Source organism: Alosa alosa, chromosome 20 (genome assembly GCF_017589495.1).
Source record: "Alosa alosa isolate M-15738 ecotype Scorff River chromosome 20, AALO_Geno_1.1, whole genome shotgun sequence".
In the NCBI taxonomy this organism is placed as follows: domain Eukaryota; kingdom Metazoa; phylum Chordata; class Actinopteri; order Clupeiformes; family Clupeidae; genus Alosa; species Alosa alosa.
Window position 1 is genome coordinate 19,836,857 of NC_063208.1, and position 5,217 is coordinate 19,842,073.

The 5,217-nt window shown below is 47.6% G+C and overlaps 1 pseudogene; it reads left to right on the forward strand.

The window, feature by feature from the left end:
- Positions 1-337: 337 nt before the first annotated feature.
- Positions 338-5,217, forward strand: part of LOC125285689 — a 7,309-nt pseudogene continuing 2,429 nt past the window's right edge.

Sequence of the window (5,217 nt, forward strand, 5' to 3'; positions counted from 1 at the left end):
AATTTAAAGCCGTGTGGACACTCGCCCGAGGGAAAGTGGACTCGGAGGCATCTCCTCGGACTCTGCTGTCACATGCTGGGAGAGGGACAGAGAGAGAGCGGAAGAAAAAGAGAGGGGGAGGGAGGGAGGGAGGGAGGAGAGGAGTTAGCAGACCGCTGTGGGCCTCCATGGACCAAGGCTTACGAGCGGAGCGCCTAGCTAAGCTTCGGAATTCTGTGCCGGAAAACTGTGCGAAAAGTCCCTCCGTGAGTGGCGAACAGCGTTTTTTCCCCCGCTGCGTGCATCTACCTTGAAATGTCTCGAGGCGTGCTCATGATCACGCGTGACGTGACGCGACATGCAATTGCCGAGATCACCTGCAGATGAAAGGAAGACGAGTGCGGCTGATCAGATCAAGCGGAACTGGGAAGGTGTGTTTTCACCTGCTCCACACTTCCCCACTCATGACAAGCGTGAGGAGGGTGGGGTGAGGTTGGGAGGGTAAAAGAGGAGGAGGAGGAGGAGGAGGAGGAGGAGGGAGATGGAGACAGATATGGAGGAGGGAGAGTCAGTAGAGAGAAGATGAGGGAAGACAAAGATACTGACTGAAGAAGATTCTCAGGAGAGAAAGAGGGAGAGAGGGAGGGAGGGAGTGAACAGATGGGAGACTGAAGAGAGAGATATGGAGTGGGGCACTGCAGAGAGGGAGATAAAAATATAGAGAGGACATGGAAAGGAGAGATGGAGAAAGACAACAGCCAAAAGGAAGACGGGGAGAGTACAGCCAAAAGGAAGGAAAGGAGAGTAAATAAAATCAATTGAAATAAAATAACTGATTTTTTCCCCCGTAAGAGTCCTTCTTGCAGGAAATAACAGAAAAGAAAGGACTAAGAGAAAGGGCACACGTGAAAACAAAAAGAACAAATGGAGAGACACAAGAGAAAAAGAGAAAAAGAGAGAGAGAGAGAGAGAGAGAGAGAGTGTGTGGGTGTGGGTAACAGACCAAACAAGGACCAGGACCAGAGAACAGGGTAGTGGCATAGAGCTAGTGAATAAAAGGAAAAAAATGAAAGACCAGGAGTGAAAGACAGGGCCTTGACTCCAGTTACATCTAGCTCTGCTGTCAACAGCCCCACAAAGCCGTACCTGATTCCAAAAGCTATCAATGGCTTTAAGGCTTCAGTCTCTGCATCCGTCACATTTAACTGCCGGGCTAAATGCAACGTGTTAAACAAGACGGAGACGGCTACATGGCAGCACCATAAAACATTCATTACACCCCCTAAGTGCTGCAAAAGACTTCTCCGCATCCTTGGCTGTCTGACAACAAAACACAACACGTAAAAACGTAGCATTAAAACTAACATTGCATCAGGCCCTTTAATACTAGTCTACACATGCGATAAGGATGGAGGGATGGAAGGAGGGAGGGAGGAAGGGAGGGATGGAGGGATTCTCTTGCACAGCGCGGACTGGTTTATGAGCACTGTGTGTAAAAAATGATGGCGCAGTCTGTTTGTCCAGGAATATTTAAAGCCGATCTGCTCTCCACCGCCTCCCGGCAGATCATGAATACTTGATGGCGGGGTGGGGGAGATCTACCTGGTGGGTCGGTCGAGACGAAACAAGCGTGCAGCTATTAAACAGCAGCAAGGGCTCCCGGTGCTTCAGTTGGCCTCTCGAGCTGCGGCAGAGGAACAGAGATTTCAAATCTGTTCTGTCACTGTTTGGTGTGGCCGCCTGTGCTTGCACAACACAGGTGATGGGGTCCGAGACGGAAACAAAGGCTGACGGGGAAATCGCAAAAACGTGAATGCATAAAGTGAATTCTGAAGTCATTAATGCACCCTGACAATTCCCGAGGAAATGTGTGTGTGTGTGTGTGAGTACACACTGAAATCACTATCAGTCGAGGTGTGCGGTCCTTGTACCACCAGACAAAGGAGGGAAAGTATAAAGAGGGACCTTGGTGGCCAGAGTGGTATTGTGCCAGGGCAAGAGGCGTTGTCAAGGCGACAGACGTAAGCCAGAGAAGACCCTTGAGGAAGACGAGTGGCTGGCCACACGCGTACAGACACACACACACACACACACACACACGCACGCAAGCGCGCGCACACATGCACGCACACATGTGCACACACACACACACACACACACAAAGACACCAACAAAAATAAATTACAAAAACAACAGACTGCAGATCTGTCAAAAGCTCTCTTTATCCCAGCTAATGTGGTAAAACACCTGCAAAAAAATGTGAATATTTAAACTGGCAAAAAAAACACAACCCTCTCAGATCCAGCACCTCAGGCAAATCCGATCATCAGTGCGATGCAGCACAACACATCTGAGTCCACTCAGTTCTGCGGCCAGCCTTGTGGGCGCATATTTATGGGTCACACTGGAACGATTTGAAAAACCATGGAGAGCTGTGCTGCTCCACTCTACCAGCTATATGTCCCGTAACCATAGCTTCCCTTTTGCAATTACTCCGAGCCCTTCAAAGACAATGGGGCCTCTATGAAACACTGCTTACACTGGGCATGAATTCTTGTGCATGTCTGAAGCAGACTCTTGATCTCTTGAGGAGAGGCGGAGGACTGAATGGAAGGTTGAGAGAGTGCTGCTTACATTAAGGGTGAGAGAGAAAAATAACAGAAGGGGAGGGAGAGAGAGAGAGAGAGAGAGCGCGCAAGACAGACAGAGAAATAACCAGAAAAAACGACAAGTACCAAATCATTTGTACAAATCCCCACAAACTTTAATTACAACCAGAATACAAAAATAATGTGACGTGACAAAACTGGAGCTCAAAATCTAATGTCTTTCAAAACAACAATATATATATATTTATATATAACAACAGCAGACACATGGTGAGAGATAAAGACTGAGAGAGAGACCCAGCTGAAGAAAATAAAGAGAGAGAGAGAAAGCGTACAGCCTCTTTGAATCAAAACCAGATTGAAACCTCGGCTCCCCCCCAACCACCCTTTAGATTAAACATTTCACAATCTGCAACAATACACACAAAAAACATTCAAAAATGAAATAATAAACCAAAGAAGAAAAAAAAAACGCATCACTGCAGCACAAGAGGGACAGAAATCTGCAATCCTCTTGTTCTCCATGGCGGAGTGAGAGAGTGAGAGCGTGCGCTAACACAGCCACATACATTAGTAATGCTCTCAGCGAGACCACGCTGATTTATTTATACTTGTGTACATGCAGGCAGCAGAGCTACAAGCAAAGGGGATAGTGGGTTTTAAGGCTTTTGTTTGCTTGTCTTGAGATTAGTGCAGAGGACAGGAATTGGGGGTGGCGGACCTATATCTGTTCTTTTCGAGTCCTTTTTCCTTTGCTTCTTTTTAGCTGTCTTTTTTTTTTCTTTCTTTCTTTTTTTTTAATAACCACCGCTATCCCTGGAGGAACCCGAGAGGGCCCAAAACATCAGGCATTGTTCCGCATGCTGCCTGTCCGAGTGCCGACCGCCCGCTATGGCCGCCGCGCCACAGAAATGCACTGTGGGGGAATAGGCCAACTGGGGTGGGGGTGGGGGGTGTAGAAGGCAGTGGGAAGGGAGAGTGAGCGTGGCATGGGGGTTAAGGGGCGGAAATGTTCTATTTGGCTTTCTTTTCTGTCTGTGACTGAGCAGAGACCATGTCCTACTGCTGCTGAGCTTCTGAAGCGTCGACTCGGGTGTGTGCGGGAGAAGCAGTGGTAATCTGGCAAGTGTCTGTGAGAGGAGGAGGTGTGTGTGTGTGTGTGTGTGTGTGTGTCTCTGTGTGTGTGAGTTGGTGTCTGTGTGTGTGAGCGTACAAGGTACAAGGCATACACATACCACATGGGTAGGTGTGCGTAAGCGCGATTCATTGAAAAGATTAGTCTGAGCATTTAAATGCTTGTGTGTGTGTGTGTGTGTGTTTGTTTGTGTGAGTGTGTGTGTGAGAGAAAGTGAGATTGTGTGTGCTTTCACATCTGTAATTTAGCGATTTCTTGAAGTGTGTCAGTGTTTATGTACAGTACACCGCATTTCTGCCGAGCACTTCTAAGTGCCCGGCTCTCATTGTCCCTCTCTCCCTTCATAAGATAATTACCCGTGTGCAACAGCGTTTAAGGCCATACCGGGCTGTTATTATGGGCTGTCTCTGCAGCAAAGCCAGCATGTGGTGTTTGGAACACAGGAGCGATACACCGGTCATCTACAGCAGCACTTTAAAAATAACATCTTTTCCATCATAATTTTGCAACATAAATGGGTACATCATATTCACATACATTTTTATAGTAATGTACACATATTGACACCTCAAGACACCTCAATCACATCAAGATTAACATCTGCACAAGCTCACAAAAGGAGAGGAAAAAGATGGATGACCAAGCTAACAGACAATTCAGGAGAGGAAACACTATGCCCTGTTAGTGATGTCAGCCTATGATGGGGGCTAGAAGCTCGTACTGTGACGTTATGTACAGAACACCTGCCAAACAACACAATCTTGACCGCTCAGCATCAAGGCAATGGCACTTCACCCACAATCCTTTGCAGAATCACCCCATCCCCCTTAACAAGAATTTATGTTTTGTTTGTGTTGTGTGTGTGGTTTGTCCAATGTTTATTTGTGTGTGTATGTTTACATTTGTGTGTGTGTGTGTGTGTGTATGTATGCTTGCAGCTGACCTCGACAGCAGGTAAGGTCTGTCGGCGCAGGAGCAGCTGATGCCTCAGTGGTCCTGCCGGGTGACTAAGCTCTCTGGCCTCGTCGCCCTCCTCGCTAAGCAAGCCCTAGCAGCAGCAGAAGCAGCAGCATCACTCCACTCGGGCACACTCACTGGTCCTGCCCCAGCGCTAGGTCACTGTCCTCCATCTTTACAGGAGGCTCGCTTTATAAGGAGCTAATTGCTGCCAGGAAAACAGTGCTGTTTTTTGTGGAATCTGCTGAAGTGAACTGGTCTACCATGCTAGATTAGCCACAAGTCACGCGTATATCAACACACGCGGTAGGAGATCACACAGGTGAAATCGAGCTCAATGTGGATGGGAACAACTAATGTTACAACATTTTACATTAATTTGCTTCCTAATTGCCTCCTAAGGCCGAAAAAGGTAAGTGCAGCAGCTTTGTTAGCATAGCATATTTTCTGAAATCCCCTAGTCACTAATTTCAACAGGTTGCCGCCCCCCCCAGACAGTAAATGCCCGCCAAATAGTGCGGTCTTCACATTTAACCC